Source organism: Cheilinus undulatus, linkage group 14 (genome assembly GCF_018320785.1).
Source record: "Cheilinus undulatus linkage group 14, ASM1832078v1, whole genome shotgun sequence".
In the NCBI taxonomy this organism is placed as follows: Eukaryota; Metazoa; Chordata; class Actinopteri; order Labriformes; family Labridae; genus Cheilinus; species Cheilinus undulatus.
In genome coordinates, this window is record NC_054878.1 from 8,327,000 (window position 1) to 8,345,995 (window position 18,996).

The 18,996-nt window shown below is 41.2% G+C and overlaps 1 long non-coding RNA gene across 1 annotated transcript; it reads right to left on the bottom strand.

The window, feature by feature from the left end:
- Positions 1-14,692: 14,692 nt before the first annotated feature.
- LOC121520917 lies at positions 14,693-16,685 on the bottom strand. Its single transcript, XR_005992814.1, has 3 exons — positions 16,637-16,685; positions 16,467-16,520; positions 14,693-15,104 (listed from the first exon to the last, which is right to left on the bottom strand). It is a non-coding gene; the product is annotated as an uncharacterized LOC121520917 (long non-coding RNA).
- Positions 16,686-18,996: the final 2,311 nt, after the last annotated feature.

Below are 18,996 nucleotides of genomic sequence, written 5' to 3' on the forward strand. Positions count from 1 at the left end.
CCTGCATATACCATAGTCACTTGCCAACAATTAATTAATACAACTACTAATTTATAATTTCACACAGTTGGTTATTGAAACAGAAAGTTTTACCAAAACAATTTCTTTCCCCTAGCGACTCCTGAGGGCTCGACTAATAACTAAAATAGCCATTCCAATCCCATAACGTTCTTAGGGAATGTAAACGCTATTCATTACTCCAGTAAATAGGCGGGCCATAGATACCAAGTCACAACGGAACAAAAAAAAAAAAAAAAATAGTCCACTCAGCGCATTTTCTGAACGGATTTATCAATGAAAAGACATGAGGACGAGTGAGACTGAGAGTCATCTGTGATCAGACTACAATCCTGTACGTTAATATGAACAGTCATCTGATAGAAAGCTTAGTTTGAGTGGACCAGCTGTTTGAATAAACAGAATAATTCCTCCTTCTGCACTACGAGGTCACAGACATGAAACGGAGCTGTCCACACCCTGCAGGTGTGGACTGGCCGTCAGACACGTCAATATATATCAGATATTATCATGCTGCTTTATCAGAAGTGTTTCTTTTGGCTCTACAAAGAAATAATGGCTTCTCTTCTTTTGTTTTATGTCATTTAAATTTTCTGACAATAGATTATAGCAGTTAGAACAGGAGGGAAGTGATTTTTTTATTTTTTTTTGCGACACCTCTCGGTGATAAGGTGAGCCTGGAAGTAAGTCGTACATCGGATGTAGGAGATAAGACCGTCTTTTTTCATGCTCAGCAGGTGCACTAAAGCTTTGTTTGAATAAACAGATTAATATCCTTGTTATGCACTTCAAGGTGATGTGAAATGTGAAATGTAAATGCCCCACAGGTGCTGATTCCCTCAGTGTGCGCCAAAAGAAAATCCGCTTAGCCATCTTCATTTAGTTTATTTAAGGCAGAGTTGGTGACAGCTGATGAGAGTGCCAGTAGAGTTTTATAGGCATATTAGATTTATTGTATGATTTTTTTGTATTGATTTAACCTATTATTCATAGAACTATTATTTAACACTTGGCTGACTGGCTACAGGCTTTTCCTGTACCATTTAATGATGGCTGTAAACACTGCATTACTGGTCTTAAACCTGGAGTCTGTCAATATATTTATGTCAGTTAAGTGATGGTTGATGCTGACCTGCAGGCTCCACAGGCACCAAATAAACTAAATGAAATGATTAAATCACTCATCATTGTATGAAATTTGCTAATTTCTATCCTCAGAGAACTTCATGTTTACTTATCAGAAAATGTGATTGTGTCAGGTTGCTATGGTTACTCCTATCATCCAACGGCTAACGGCTGCTGCGCATTAATTTGGAACAGTGTAATGATTATTTGACCGGAACTTCTTGAGAAGTTTGAAAGGTGTCCGTATATCAGAAGTTAACTGACACCAATGGAATTTTCAGAGGCAATCAGAATCGAGTATTCACTAAGACCATGGTATAAGAATGGATATAAACAGAAGTGAATAAGGTGTTTCCTGGCATCATCCGGACATGAAATCAGGTAATTCCACATTCTGAAAAACAAGTGTTGCTGTATCAGATACCATTCTCATATATTTCTGATATGCATACACTTTTGCAATTACTGTAGTCTTTTGTTTATGGACTAGATGCAGTTTATTCTTAAAAAAAACAAAAACAAACAAACATACAAAAAAAAAAACATAAAGCCTGTGCCATCGATGGTTTGTGATCTTACAGTAAGAGACACCAAGGAAGAGTTTTAAAACAACTGGGACTGAGGAGGAGAGGCTCACAGCGACCTCTTACTAAAATCCACAAAGCTGTGGAAGTAGGCCTTAAAACAGGTATTCACGAGTTAAATATTCAAACATTATACATGTTTTCTGGAGACCTGTGTAGCAGGCTATACACAGAGGCAAACACTTATGACTCTGGTTGTCTATGCATATGTGTACTGTATGTTTTTATCATAAATAAAATGATTGAATGATTGAATTGTGAAATATTTGGATTCCCAGAGTAAAATGAGACACTGCTCACCTGAACAATGTATCAGGGCAGTGCTAAAGTGGGTTCAGGATGTCAGAGGAGAGCGGCCTTGCTACAGTTGCTACTTAGCTGTTAAAGGGATACTTCAACATTTTGGCAAATTCGTCCATTGCCATAATCCCAATAGTCTTAGGAGAAGGTTTGGTACCTTTAGTTGTAGGTGCAAGATATTTTTAGCTCGGTGAATAAATTAAAGGCAAGTGCAAAGCTGGAACTACCAAGTACCCAGGCACTGTCTGTATATTTCTAGTGTGTTATTTTGTTAACCCTTGCCTGTCCTTGTGTTGTGTTCTTTGTATTCCTTTTGGTTGTAGTACGTTGTTGCCTTGGTATCCTCCTGTTTGCAGTGCTTCCTTAGTTTTAGTTTTTAGTGTCTTATGAAGTGTTCCATGTTTCCTGTTTTATTTTGTAGTTTCATTCCCTTGTAAGATTCCAGTTTTCTTCCTGCCTGAGTTTCCCTCCACTTTGATTAACCTCACCAGTTTCACCTGTGTCTCATATTGTCACACCACACAGACAAGTTCATCTTGTTGGCTAGATAGCTGCATTTTGAGTAATTTGAGTTCATTAACTCTCCAGGAGGCCACCATGTTTTGGCTCGCACTGGTGTTGTGATGTCACAGTGCCGCAGCGCTCCTCGCCGTGTCTATGCAGTAACCGCTGATTCAAACTGACTGCCAGTATTAGGGCTGCATCTCAGAGACGCCGAACACTGGCACTGAGAATTTTGAGATTTAATATCTCTTCAATTTTTTCTTGCACCACAAGCGGTTATCGGTAAAACTAGACAGGAAAATGATAAACACAGTGCCATATGTTCTTTGTTGTAGCAAATATTTACGTCCACATCGGTAGAATAAGTTTGAAATCCGTTTCTTGATGAACCAGATGAAGACCACAAGCTAAATGTGTCTGTTTTTATAAAGTTTATCCCCAAACTTCTACTATTTATGAAGCTTTCTGTTTCCACATGGTTCAAAATGTTGCAGGTAAAGTTAACCACAGTACGAAAACACGGTTTGCGCTTTTCAAAGTAAAAGCCCACTTGTAGGGAGTTTTATTGAGGTAAAACTCAGGAGGAATGACAGAGCTTTGAAAGCAGGGAGACAAAACTAACACACGGTAAACTCATGTCTGGTATGAAAGCTGTTATGGCAGCAACAGCTGCAAGCAGAGGAGCACTAGTGACATCACAGTACCAGCGTGGACCAAAACATGGCAGCCTTCTGGTGAGTTTATAAGCTCAAATCTACTCAACATGCAGATATCTAGGACATCTATTTAGTTTTCTTTAAGTTCAATATATATGTGAGAGATACAAATATCTATCCAACAAGATGAACTTGCCTGACTGTGCAGGGTTCTTTTTAACACCAGGACCACCAACATTCTAGCCCTCTTCAAGCGCCGCAGCAGTCTGTGAAAAGGTCATGTAGGATTTCATTAGTTTTGCCCCGAAACACACAATTACACATTTCTTTTGATGCTGTTACTTGAAGTTATGATGATTAAAGAATATATCAGTGAAAACTGGGCAGGATTAAAAACATTATTAACATCTTGTGTGAATTTAACCTAAAATGTTCATGATTGTGTATTTTTTTTTTCCATTGTATTTTTACCGTTGCACCAGGTTTTCTGTTGAAATACACATAATAGCAAAATCATCTGTCACCTGTAACTGCTTATTGTTGCAATATAATGTAACAGAAGAAGAGATACAAGAAAGTGATGGGCAGATAAACAATTATTTTATTTGCGCAGGCTTTCTCTCTCTCCACCTTTCTCTCTCTCTTTCACTCTCTGTTTCGTTCTCTTTCTTTCTCACACACACACAACGCTACACATATTGCATGAACTCACTCAGAACAAGGTTGCTAGAACTGGCAAAACATGAAAAATCAAAAACAAACTAGTGCAAAAAACTGTTGAACTGCAACAATGACAATAACACAAATGACAATCGATTAGTAAACATTTAGAAAATGGAACAAACTAATTGAACAGTGATCAGGATCAGCACCATGGAGAGCGTCACTGATTACAGCGCACACTGAGGGCAAAAGCTCTCCCACACACAGGTGGCAACCCTTGCAGGTGACAAGGGTCTTATGTTTTTGCACTGTCTCCTGTTTGCTGGTGCAGCTCCTGTGGCGCTGACTGCAGCAACACCTTGTCTCCGAGTGTTCCTCCCGCAGTTCCTTTGCCAGCTGCAAACTGAAGGCTCTCCTGGGGATTGTTTGGTTGGTGTGTGATTTTAAGAAGACGTGGGCGTTTATTGCAGCCATGTCCAGCAGGTTGTAAAAAAACGAAACAGGCCATCTTCTTGTTGCATCTTTTATGATGTAGAGCCAAACCATCTGGTCTAGGACGTCAGCTCCCACCTATGACGATGGGCATTAGCAGCCTTCTTAGAAATAATAATAATAAGACAAATAGTAATAATAGAAGTAGTCTAAGCTGCTGCAACACCTTTCATTGCCAAGTACCCTCCAGGTAGCGTAATGGCATAAACAAAAAAACTATGACGATGCCTCATGGCAGCATTTTAAAATAAAATACAATAAAACAAAACAAAATAAGATCTTAAACCACAGCAAATGAGAAATCACCTTAGCGCTGTAGAGAACTGTATTTACAATAAAAACATGATAAATTATTCATTTGAAACCTCCAGCGTACCTTGGTCTCCAGCTTTCTCTTCCTGTCACCCCCAATGGTTACCTGTTGCCCATTCCACCCAGGCTGGTGTGTTTTTGTTGGAGGTTTTTGGGCAAATTTAGTGATGTGAAAAAACTGATGTGACATTTCTTCCCTTTCCCCCCTCACTAACAAAGACCACGCTAGTTGGATATTAGTTTAAATAGTTTAATATTGAAATGATGAAATGGAGGGATGAGCTTAAGAGTCAACGGGTGAAGGTATGAGGTTGAGAGTCAAGAGGCGGTGGGAAGAGGATGAAGGTCGAGGGCGAAGGGAAGAGAACGAGGGTTGAGGGATGAGGGGATGAAAGGCTGAGTTTATTAGAAACCGAGCAGATGGATGTAGAGATGATGTGGGCCATTTTGAGCCCGTCCAATCTGAGGAACGCTGAAGATTCAGGACTTGCATGAAGCTTGATCTTAGCAGGATGATCAACAGTCTTGAGCTGGTGATGGCGTAGCCAAAGGGAGTTTGAGAACTTGAGACCTGGATGAAGGGGTCCAATGACTTGCTGATATCCCCAGCTGTAGGTACGACGTCTGGGAACCATAGGGGTTGAGACTCTGGGTGGTGGAACAGCTCCTTGTTGCCCTCAGTAAGGAGCCCTCAAAAAGCTTCATGATGAGGAGTGGGTCAAAGTTTCTGATTTTAGCCGGATCGTGACGATTGAGAAGCGACAAGTTTATTGGAATGTTGAGTTTTTTTTGTTAATCTGAACTGGTGGTTCTGTTTAAGTTGTATTGATCTTTCGGATGGAGAGTTAGTGATTGAGCTTAAATGCTGTACCTTAGGAAATCTGATGTCAGCTGTTGTTGACTTTGTCGAGAATATGAAGGTTCTTTGGAGACTAAATGTCACCAAAGCTTGAAAAGGTTCAGGCTGTTGAGAAGAGTAAGGTTCATTTAAAGATCTGAGTTGGAACAGATGTTCAGTGATGCAGGTTAGCAAAGATTGAATTTGATGGTAGGTATTGATGGTTGATATTTGATTCAAATTAAACAGTTGAGTGAAAGGAAGACTGGATGCTGAGGATATCTGCAAACTGCTGTTGCTGATTTTGGATACAATAAGAAGGTAGCATAATTTGGCTATGGGTCAAGAAGTTTGAAGTTTGTTCTGAAATCAGTCTTGAAGATAATGAAGTATGTATTTGATGGTTGAGAAATCGAAGGTCACTGAAGTGGAATCCAATTGGCTAACCTCTGAGTTATTAATGTCCCCAGAAAGTCTGCTGTTGTGGCAGACTGTGTTTCGACACTGTGTTTCGGGCAAATAGATCACCAAGAGGGGGGTGCAGTAAAGAGTGGTGTGGAGCAGCAAACTCAGCCACAGGAGGAGTGCTTGGGTGTGCCTCTTGGATGGGTGGCTGTTGGAAACAGGGAGAACCACAGCCTGCTGGATGACGGAGGTGACGAGGGAGCCTGGGATAAAGGCGAGAAGTCCTGGATCCTGGGCGCTTGCTGGGAGGGGATAGAGCTGATGGGTGCTTTCAGTGTAGTCCATAGCCATATCCAGCCATCCCTGGGTACGGCATTAGGTGGAGGGGCACCTGGGGCAGACAGGTGAACTGCAGGAGGCTCCAGTTGAGCGGTAATTTCAGTAGCAGAGCTAGGAGCAGAAAATGATGGTGTCCATGAGCATTTCGGCTTCTTTGATTTGATAAAGGTTTGATATGTTTTTGCCCCAGCTCTGTGATTTTGTTGACCAGGCAGACATGGCTGACGCGATCAGAGGGAGAGATGTAAGTTTTCAAAACTCAGTATGCGAAATGGAGGCTTCTGACTCCCGGTGTTACAAGCCAGTGTGTTACACTGCAAAACTTTGCGATGATGCTTCTTATCGCTTATCGTGTTAAAGGGAAGTTTCAGAGAGAGAGAGAGAGAGAGAGGGTGGGGGTGAGCGAGCAAGAGAGAATAAAGCAACAGGCGCTGATCTGAATCATCATTCACCCATCTCTTTGTTATATTTCCATGGTTGAAATCCATATGATAAAAGAGCAAACTTTGATGTTTAAAGTGAGATTTCAGTGGTGAGCAAATGAGGTGGAAGCAGCGGAACTGTTTAGAATCATCAGTCACCTTGGACACATACGAAATTTTGCATAAAATTGAACCTGTTATGAAAAAAAACGGGAAATAAAATGACAATTTCTACATCAGTGTGCACATATGATTAGAACAACATGAAGGCTCATTGTGCAAAGGCCTTAACAATCTGCATGCCGACCTGTGTACTGCAAACACCTGCAGGCTGCAGCAGCCTCTCTGTGCACTGTCAGGATGGAGACCGACGTACTTTAATTAATCTACGATGTTGAGGTCAGTTAGAGAGCCTTCTGGCTAAAAGTATTTTAATAGGTTAAATAACCTCCTTGATAGTCCATGTTTGCTAAATGGAAAAGGTGCATCTGTCCGTGCGCCGAAATGCAGGCTCATCCTCATCATTCCAGTCCATCAAAATGACGGACTGCCTTCAAAATTCTCCATCATCCTTCAAAAAACATCCATCAATGACGGAGAATATTTGGTTAACGCCATGTCTGCTTCAATGAATGACCTTACTGAAGACGCACCACCTGCGGACTTCCTCTGCTGTCTTCTGTTACATACGCTCCTCTGTCAAGCGTATCTGACAGTAATGATATATGGATTTAAAATAATAATCATTTAAATCTGGAAGTTAACGCCTGTCTTCTTCGTATGGGAAGCAGATTTATTGATGTGACTTACCATGAATCTTTACTGATGACAGTGTTTACCTTCATAAATGTTTTTAGATAAAGGTTTTTTGTTTTTTGTTTTTTCCAAGAAAGTCTTAAAAGAGCCGCAACTGGTCACTGAAGAGCCACATGTGGCTTGCGAGCTGCGGACTGAGTATCACTGCCTTAAGGGATGAAATGAAGTAGGTGAGGCTAGTGTTTGTATTTTCGCTGAATTACGCAAGTGATATTGGATACTGGATGTCAAAAAGTGTAGTATAAGAACTTTAATAATAAGCTGCAATGAGATAAGTTGGATATGAGTAGTAGAATAAATGACAGATGTTCGATTAACTGTGAGAAGCTGGCATTTCATAAAATGCTGCTGTGCCTGAAACAGCTTAACAATTTTGGAAATGGAGTAGTAGAATAAATGACAGATGTTCGATTAACTGTGAGAAGCTGGCATTTCATAAAATGCTGCTGTGCCTGAAACAGCTTAACAATTTTGGAAATGAATGATAAAAAAAAAAAAACAACTTTAAATCTAACTTTTAAAATATAGTAGAAAACGTAACTAAAAAGAAAGTGGATGAAACTCTATTAGCCTACTGTATTTCTTCCATTTATAATCAAAATTCTAAAAACTATCTGAAGTCGAGCCGCCAGGGGGAGGGCGGAGGGGAGGAGAAAGAATGAAGTTTAGGCAGAAGCACTGCTGTAGGCCACCTGTTCCTGAAATGAAGAATAGATTATCGGTTACATTGCATAAAACGAGAAGAGGTGAAATGTTGCATGTGTGTAGGATTGAACCCAGGGTGCAGAAATGATGCAGCAGGTTTAAAGGTTTTTATTGAGCTTGTGCAAGGAAAGTTCCACAGGTCCAGGTGCTGAGAGTAATACTAACAAAAAACGATTGAGGCTGAGCTGTAGTGAGGCAGGCGAGGAGGCACTGGAAAAGAAAGGAGAGGCACGTAAGTAACTTTTCACAGGAGCGCACAGATAATTAATCAAGATACTCATGTGAGCGTGAGCCTGGAGCTGGTGTTTACCCCTGGTGAGGTAATCTTAAACTCAGGTGCTGAGGAGAGTTGCAGCGGGTCTAAAGTAGCGAGTCCAATCATCACCAATGCGCTGCCGGTGTGACTCCTCTCCTCAGCACCGGGGGGAAGGGCACAGACTCAGAAGAAACAAAGTAAAGTTACTGCACGACACTAGCAACACCGGAAGTAAACCCCCGGAAGTCCTTTCAAATAAACCATGTCAAAATAAAACACCACATGAAATATGTTTCAGAATAGTGATTTTTCAAAGTTTAATATGACCTGGCCCTCTAAAAGGCCTTATCGCACCGTTTCATGCCATCGTATGCATGATGACGTCATCTGTGACGTTCTGCCCTGATGCCACTGACTTGGAAGTGTGGAACGGGAGATGGGAGTTTGTCAGAGAGCTGGTAGGGCGTTAAAAATTTAGCATGTGTCCAACGATGATGAAATTCTCCTTTTGGATCCATGTCAGTGTAGTTTGGGCGCACAGCTGACTGCTTTGTGTGGCTGTAGCCTGAAGATGAGTAAGAGATGGACGGAGGCACGGGGAGTTCGACTTGTTGTGGCTTTGCCTGGCGTTCCGGTCCCAGGGTATGCTGGGGGGGGGGGGAATCGGCCGCTGGTGGCTGGTTCTTGACCTCATGCTGATGGACAGCGTGGATCCACCGATCATGGATGGTTGCCGTGGGCTGGAGGAGGGGATGTGTCTGACCAGGTGCAAGCTTGGAGCTTCTGAGGACTGTGGACGAGCGGAGTGGAACCAAAGTTGTAGTGACGTTTGTATGAAGTAATTCAAAGTTGTTTTGAGATGACGATGATCAGGATTCTGGCAGGAGAGGATATTTGAACGCTATTGGTGCTGTAGAGCTTCTGGTCGATGTTGAAGGTAAGCATGTTTCTGATGTTCCAGCGGCAGCTCATGTGAAAGCAGAGTCAGAGGCATATGAATGAGTGAGGCGTGCTTATATGCATTGGGCAGCGGAAATGGGATTAGGCAGAGGTGTGGTCTAAGTTCCTGAACTTATTTTTTTTCTAAACAAAAACTACATGTAGGGCTCCAGCAGCCTCATCCCCATGCTCTCTCCTAGGCGTTGGTGTGTGGGCCATGCTTTATCTTTTCCCAGATAAGAAAACCCATTCAAAAGATATTTGGTGTCCACATCTGCAGCTAACCAGAATTTGATGCCAAATTCATCGGGTTTGTTGGCCGTGCACTGAGTAAAGCGGCACCGTGTTTTGGTGGGGAACAGCTGCTCATCCACCGTGATGAAGGCTCCTGGTTTATAGCAGACAATACAATTATCTATGAGGCCACCCCACACATCAGACACAGATGTGCACGCCTGTCATTCTTCTTGTCAAAGCGCAGATAGCACATGATTTCCCTGAAGTGGCTCCTGGGCATTGTGGTCCAGAAGAATGATAAGCCCCATTCCTCCGACCACAGGCTCTGCATTTCTAGATTTTTGCTGTACGCCCCGCAGGGAAATGCAGGCCTTTAGTTCAGCCACAGAGAGATCCCACTTCTCCTCAACATGGCGGGCTTCTGCAACAGTGCAGTCCCTTATATGTTGCAGCATCCTCCTGTCTACTAAACACAAGAATATGCTCACGGTGTCCTCGATGTTTCGTTTTGTATGAGCCGTGGGTCCCGCAGACTCAGTGAGCACAGAATATTTTTTACTGTTTGCAGCCTTATATAAGGCATCAAGATGAAGTACGTTTAGACCATATTCCCATATTCCCAGTCCGTCCAATTGCTGTGCTGCTCTATAGCCAATAACTTATGCCGCCATCAACTGTAATAATTTATCTAAAAACAAATAAAAATGAAATAAATTATTCAGCATTCCTATCTTGGGTTGATAAAGCTGTAGACCGGGCAGCTGGCTCAAAATGTTTGAATTTCTTGGCAGAACATACAGAACATATTTTAAAGAAAACTCATGGCATGACAAGCTTGTAATTTTTATTTCAGCAAATTTATTGGCATCCAAAAATGCAAGAGAAGAATTGATGACAAATTGAAGAGACAAATAATGCAAATGTAATCAAAGAGCCCAGAACAACTTCCAAAGAGAGGAGAGGATAACTCCAAGGTCAAGGAGCATCAGTGTCAGAATGCACCATCTGTTGCTGTTTTAGCCAAAGTGGACTTAATGGAAGACAACCGAGGATGCCTCCACTGTTGAAAGAAAATCATAAAAAAGCCAGACTAGAATTTGCCAAAATGCATACTGACAAGCCACAAAGCTTCTGGGAGAAAGTCCTTTACACAGATCAGACTAAACTGGAGCTTTTCATGAAGATACATCAGCTCTTTGTTCACAGACGCAAGAATCAAGCATACAAAGAAAAAAACACTATCTACTGTGAAACATGGATCAGGCTTGGTTATGCACTAGGGCTGCTTTGCTGCATCTTGAATCTGTGGAGGGTACAATGAAATCAAAAGACTATCAAGGCATTCTGGAGCCAAATGTCCAACAGGATAATGAACCACAACACGGAGCTAAAAAAAAAAAAAACAAAACAAACAAAATGGCTAAGAACAAGACATTGGACTGTTCTGGAGTGGCCTTCCATGAGCCCTGATCTAAATCATATTGAACTTCTGTAGGAGCTGAAACATGCAGTCTGGAGAAGGCACCTTTCAAACCTGAGACAGCTGGAGCAGTTTGCTCACAAGGAGTGTGCCAAAATACCTGGGACAGGTGCAGAAGTCTCAGTGAGAGTGACAGAAATTGCTAGTGATTGCCTCAAAATGGTGTGCAATAAAATCTTAAGTTAAGAGAATGGTCATTTTTGTCCAGGCCAGTTTCATTAGTTTTTTTTTTTTTTTTTTTTAAATGATTCTGTTGAACCACAATTCCAAAGCAATGTCTGATTTTTTACTGATGGCCCCCCGATGGCTGCCACCTTATCGTGGTGGGGGGGTTTGAGTGCCTCCATGATCCTCGGAGCTGTGTTATCAGGGGCAATTGCTCCTGGTAGGGTCGCCCATGGCAAATTGGTCCTAGGTGAGAGGTCAGACAAAGCGCATAGATCCCATATGACAAGTCCCACCAAGAACACAAGCACCCTGGCCGCAGGGGTACCAGAGCCCCGCCCTGGAGCCAGGCCTGCTCCAACTACAGGGGGAACACACTCCTCAGCCTCCCTGGTAAAGTCTACCCCAGGGTGCTGGAGAGGAGAGTTGGGATGTTGGTCGAACCTCGGATTCAGGAGGAACAATGTGGTTTTCGTCCTGGCTGTGGAACACTGGACCAACTCTATACCCTTACGAGGGTGCTGGAGGGAGCATGGGAGTTTGCCCAACCAGTTCACATGTGTTTTGTGGATCTGGAAAAGGCTTATGCCTGTTTTCCCTGAGGTATCTTGTGGGGGGTGCTCCGGGAATATGGGGTTGATGGCCCATTGTTATGGGCAATTCGATCTCTGTATTGTCGAAGCGAGAGTCTGGCAGTAAGTAAAACTCGTTCCCAGTTAGGGTTGGACTCTGCCAGGGCTGCCCTTTGTCACCGGTTCTGTTCATAACTTTTATGGACAGAATTTCTAGGTGCAGTAACGTGAGTGAGGTGTCAGGTTCAGTAGCCTTAGGATTCCGTCTCTGCTTTTTGCAGATGATGTGGTCCTGTTGGCCTCATTGAACACTGACCTCCAGCTCGCTCTGGGGCAGTTTGCAGCCGAGTGTGAAGTGGTTGATATGAGGATTAGCACTTCTAAGGCTGAGGCCATGGTTCTCAGCCGGAAAAGAGTGGACTGCAAACTCCTGGTCAGAGGAGGGTCTCTGCCCCAAGTGGTGGAGTTAAAGTATCTCGGGGTCTTGTTCACGAGTGAGGGAAAGATGGAGTGGGAGATCGACAGATGGATCGGTTCAGCAAATGCAGTGATGCAGGCGTTATACAGGTATGTTTTGGTGAAGAGAGAGCTGAGCCAGAAGGCAAAGCTCTCAATTTACCGGTTGATCTGCGTTCTAACCCTCACCTATGGTCACGAGCTGTTGGTACTGACCCAAAGAGCAATGCACTGAAATGCACTTTCTGTGCAGGGTGTCTGGGCTCAGCCTTAGAAATAGGGTCAGGAGCTCAGACATTCGGGAGACTCAAAGTAGAGCCACTGCTCCTCCGCATTGAGAAGAGCCAGATGAGGTGGTCCAGGCATCTTGTAAGGATGCCTCCTGGACATCTCCCTGACACATTGGAGAGATTACATCTCTCGGCTGGCCTTGGAACACCTCAGTATCCTCCCAGAGGAGCTGGTGGAAGTGGCCAGGGAAAGGAGCGTCTGGGCTTCTCTACTGAGACAGGATAAGTGGAAGAAGACGGATGGATTATGTATTACTACTTTTGTCATTTTTATGTTATTTCAGTGATCATTGTGAGTATTTTCTTCTTTAACAGAGGGTACAATTTCATTCATGTGTGAAAATTAAAATAAAAAGCTGATTTGCAGTTCAGGACATATATGTCATGCATTTAAGAGTCCTGAATTCAAACAAGGTAGCATTGAGAAAGTGGCTGCAGAGCTGAGCAGCACTGGTCTAATCAAACAGGAAGTCCGCCATTTTGATTTATTTGGTAAAACAGCATATTTCAGGGGTCGTATTCAAATTAAATTGTCTTAGGATATTCATTCAAACAACTCCATCTTTGGTGTAGAGCAAGAAGAGATGTCATAGGTCAAAAGTTATTCAGAACTTTCTCATTAAGGGTGTGGCCATGGTGGCCCCTCAAAGTTAGATATCTATCCAGACATAGGATTTTGTTCTCATGGAAACATACTTTGGCAAAACAGATATAACTCTATTAATCATAAATTTATATCAACTTGCCAGCACTCAATATCTGTGAATTTTCATCGAAGTGTGGGGGAGTGACATCATGTTAAATTACCATTTTACCAGTGGTGTCCCACCAGAACAACTCAAACTCTTATAACTCACCTGTTTATCATTGTAATTGAACTAAATTTGTGCTTATTTGAAATGTATGCTTAAACAAATGGCCGCAGAACTTTTCTCTTTAAAACAAAGCACCTCCAACTAGCAGCATTAACTACTGTTTTTCTTAAATCACATATAAACAAAGCTACAGTGCAAAAACGTTGAATAAGTTCGAACGGTTTATCCTATAAGTGCTTTAAAAACTGTGTGCAAGTTTGGCACGCAGATGGTTGAGTGGTTTAAGGCACGCACCGTGTACACAGACGGGTTGAGTCTGGCCTGTGGTGCTTTGCCGCATGTCTCTCCCCACTCTCTTCCCTGTTTCCAAATCTATCCACTGTCCTTCTCTCTCTAATAAAGGCATGAAAGGCCCAAAATGAATCTAAAAAAAAACAAACGTGTGAAAGCTGAGATTCCAACCTTTCTCGTGGTACCATGAACGTCTCACAAAGACTCTGCAACAAGCATCTGAATGTTTTTTGTGTTTTGCTGCACTGATTGGCTACAAGAATCCATATTGTTTCCGCCTCTCCCCCAACAGGCAGCATTTCTGGACACTTTGTCCCACCCCTGGGTCATGACTGATTACAATCTTAAAGCCCTTGCCTGTAATTTGTCAATTTACTCCACCTATGAAACAGATTTAGTTGGACATTTAAAAATGACACTGCAGAATGAAATGAGGACGTAATTGAAGACATCCACGACCATCTCATTTGCATGACAGAGCATGACTCAACACAGCACGCACACAACACATTACAAACTTGCCACACACCCAAAGCTAGCAAACAGGGTTACAACACATGGGAACCTGTGGAGGTACTGATGGACAAGCTGGGGAAAAACGTCAAAATAGCGCAGAAGTGTGGTACAGTAAGGAGGAGTACAGCCAGCTGGACTCATCACTCTCAAGACCAGTAAGACCCACTCTGATCACCATGAACCACTTCACTCAGTGACACACCCACTGATAATAAAATAGATAGATAGATAGATCTACTTTCCTGAGGGAAAAGCAAGGCATCCAGTAGCAGCATACAAACATGACGTCTTCTACATTTAAGAACGCCCCCCCCCCCCATATTAACCAAAACCCAATTGGCACAAAGCTCTATACAGAAGTAATAAATAATAATAATAAATTTTATTTATAAAGCGCTTTTCATAAAAACTCAGACACTGTACAATGCAGAAAAAAGATAAAATCGTATAAAGAGCATCATTAAATCAGACAAAGTCAACACAAGCAAAAAAAAAAATTAAAAAACAAATAAAAAAGACAAAACAAGATCAGAATCACAAATTAAAAGCTTGTCAAAAGAGGTGTGTTTTGAGGTGTGATTTGAAAGTGGGTAGGTCTGTGTAGTTTTGAATATGAGTTCCAAAGGGAAGGGGCAGCTATGGAGAAGGCTCTGTCCCCCCAGGTTCGGTGCTTGGTTTTTAAAGGGGGGGAGGCTGTAGAGAAGGAGCAGTTATTTATGTGGACATATTGGTTTCTGTCTGTGAGATATGATCTAATCAATCATAGGGCGGTGCCTGTGACGCTGAGGGAGTGTTCAAGATGGCAAAGCCGGATGGAGTGGTTGATTGTGTCAAAAGCAGCTGTCAGGTCGAGGAAGATGAGGATGCTGAGATGTCCAGAGTCTGAGGAAAGGAGGTCATCTGTAACTCTGAGAAGGGTTGAAGTGAAAAAAATTACCAAATTATATCTTAAATTTTTTTTTTTTTTTTACTATAGTTAGTATAGTATATAGTATAGTTGAACATAAATTAAAAGACAAAAGAAATTACAAATCTTTGCAGATGAACACAAATGAACCTGTATACAATTTAAGGCAACAATACCTTTTTACCTGTAGAAGAAGACAACCTGTGCAAAAAGTTCCAGCTGCATAGCACTGTTTAAATGACAATTATGATTTAAATATGGACCAAACAAACATGTAACAACTTTGTTACTGTTTGTCAGTATATATATAGTGCGCATATATATATATATATATATATATATAGATAGATATATATATATATACAGGTCTGTGGGTATTGACAGTATGGTTGCAAGATGTATAAAAGGTGCATGAATGCTGACTACACATGATCAGAAGTATTAAATATGTAAGGGTGTGGGCAGCTTTACATCAGATAAGGTCTTTTAACACAGCTGATCAGTGCAAAATGTGCATATGAAGTGAAGGAACCTTTTTACAGTCTTTGAGTTACAGTGAAAAGATTCATTATTTCAACATCTGAGTACAGCACATAGATCACATTACTAATTAGTACAGTAATAGGTTAACTGGTGCAAATATGCATATGAGATGAGCCATTTTACCACAGTAATTTAAGTAACAGTTAGTGGATTAATTAGTGCAGCTGTGCATATGAGATGAGGCATTTTACCACAGCGATTTAGGTAACAGTTAGTGGATTAATTAGTGCAGCTGTGCATATGAGATGAGGCATTTTACCACAGCGATTTAGGTAACAGTTAGTGGATTAATTAGTGCAGCTGTGCATATGAGATGAGGCATTTTACCACAGTAATTTAAGTTACAGCTGGGAGATTAATTAGTGCAAAGTACATAGGAGATGAGTGACATGTATTCCTGACACTAGAGAAGTCAGCGGGCATAGTGAGGTGTATTCCCAGGGCCAGAGCAGGACTGAAATCAGAATCAGCTTGATTGACCACCTACGCTTACAAATCAAAGACTTTGACTCTGGTTAGCTTTCCTCTCAATGTACAGGAATTAAACATTAAATACAAGAATATTTAAACTTGCAAAGTATCAAATTTAAGATTTAGATATCTACATGCTTTTTTGTTATTATTTATAGGTATTAATATTATTATTGTTTTTATTCTTGTAAATATTTAGTTTCATTTAATATGCATTCAAAGGTAGAATTAGAAAGGTAAATGTTTTCTGTTCCATTAGAGATATATTTAAAAAATATGATTTTTAAAAACTGTCAACATCAAACCTCTGTATTTTTCAAAAATCTGAATGTTTTAAAGAATAACCTACTTTTAATATCTTGTCTTCATTGCTCTTCACGCTGCAGTGATGTCCATCAGTGATCTGAAAATTAAACACAGCAAAATAACCTTATATGGCACTGTAATATATTCTTAACATTTATATACAAATAAGATGATATATCACTTTCAGTCTCATGAGAAATCTGTTATATTTACCTCAGTTTGTCCAAACCGGACCACCTGATGATCAGGCTGTTTTGTCTTCTATTCCTTGTCCCCAAACTAAAGAGATAACATGAGAAAGAGAAGAAATAGAAGTCAGCATTGAAAAAATAAATATCACTTTAACTGTCACAAAATATCTCAATATTTCTTTAACATCAGTGCAAGTTCACACTGAATGTCAACTCAAATAAAATCAGTTAAATTCTAAATAAAAGTCCTAAATATAACAATAATAATGACCTTTTTGTCTGACCTGTATAGAGGTGGTTTCAGTTATATGGTTGTAGGAATTGAGGTTTAATTATTATATTTTTACTTGAAAAACTGTTGCTTCACAGACATATAAAGGTACAAAAACTACCATTGACCATTTCAGGTTGAATGTAGGTGTGTAAAGGGTGTAACTGGTTTTAAACAGGGTGCCAGTCAGCGTCACTTCTGACAATTAAGAAACACAATTGAAGTATTTGTTGAACCTGCACCAAACAATAATAATTCACAACCCAACAATGAATGAAAATGTACAACTGCAAACAGTGAAAATGTAATGCAATGAAATCAATCAATATCAAGGAAATCAATAAAACAACACAAAATAAACAAGCAAACCCAGGCAGATTTTTCGAATTATATTCACGGCCACAGCAAAGGAAAAAAAATAATCAAAAACAAAACAAAACCAGAGCAAAGTGTGTGTATGTGGATGTGTGTGTGTGCGTGTCGATTCTGTGTGCTCGGTTCAGTTCAGATCAGTTCATTAAAAAAAAAAGAAAATCTGTTCCGGTTATCAAAGCAAAAAGCAGCATAACAGTTCACTCCAGTTCAACACAATACAATACAATATCACCCTTCAATATGAAAATCAAGTAAGGGTTTCACCACGCACCCCAAAATCACTTTACAAACCAGGAAAAAAAACCAGAAATCACTACTCTCTTTCGCAGTTTAAACCATAGACATAATAAACGTAGATGCCACATTGACTAGTGGGCTGTACGTCAACAATGCCAGAGGCATTCCTGGGCAAGATGCCTCACTCCTATGCTGCGTGGGGCTGCACTAATCGATACACAGTTGAGACAAGATCGCGTGAAATAACATTTCATGGGTAAGTTTTAAAAGCTTTTGTCGTTGTTGTTAGGTGGATTAATATCTGCAGTTATGCTAGGTTTTTAACAATGTTGCCTAACACTATTTTATTTTCAGAAAAGAAGGATTGCTTGATCAGAAGGGAGCGTGCTAGAAGACATTCCCCAGCCCATGAAAGAGGCAGAACTTCCCACAGTGGCCAGTATTGTATTAAGTATGTGCTGTTGTTGAATGTGGATTCTTGCCGTGTATGCACACACACAGTGCTGACAGTGGGATTGAGGGGTGGTGACATCAAAAATGCAGGCCATCTGAAAGCATATTGTTTCTATTAGGACCACCTTCATGCAGTATCTAACTCTCCCAGTCAACTGAGGGCCAGACTAAACAAAGACATGTCTAGGCTGGAGAGCTTTAATAAAGAGAGGAGGAATGCAAAGGATCGAGAGCGAAGGGCAAAAAAAACAGTGCATAGTCTTCTAGAAGATCTGGAGGCAAAGAACCTCATCAACGAAGAGCTAGGAGAAATTAATGTGGCAAAAGAGTAAAGAGTGGATCATCCATAAGATTGGATATCAAGTTCATACCAAGTATTTTGTCAAATCAATGAAAGTTACAGATCATGTGAATTTCAGACAACACATATAATTAAGAAAGCAAACAAGAATCCCAGAAGACATTAAAGATACACTATATTTACTCACCCATCCAAATAATAGAAATCAGATGTTTCAATCACTTCCATGGCCACAGGTGTATAAAATCAAGCACCTAGGCATGCAGACTGTTTCTACAAACATTTGTGAAAGAATGGGTCGCTCTCAGGAGCTCAGTGAATTCCAGCGTGGTGCTGTGATGGCCATGGCCGAGCAGCTGCATCCAAGCCATACATCACCAAGTGCAATGCAAAGCATCAGATGCAGTGGTGTAAAGCACGCCGCTACTGGACTCAAGAGCAGTGGAGACACGTTCTCTGGAGTGACGAATCGAGCCAACTTCTCTATCTGGCAATCTGATGGATGAGTCTGGGTTTGGCAGTTGCCAGGAGAACGGTACTGGTCTGACTGAATTGTGCCAAGTGTAAAGTTTGGTGGAGGGGGGATTATGGTGTGGGCTTGTTTTTCAGGAGCTGGGCTTGGCCCCTTAGTTCCAGTGAGAGGAACTCTGAATGCTTCAGCATACCAGGAGATTTTGGACAGTTCCATGCTCCCAACTTTGTGGGAACAGTTTTGGGATGGCCCCTTCCTGTTCCAACATGACTG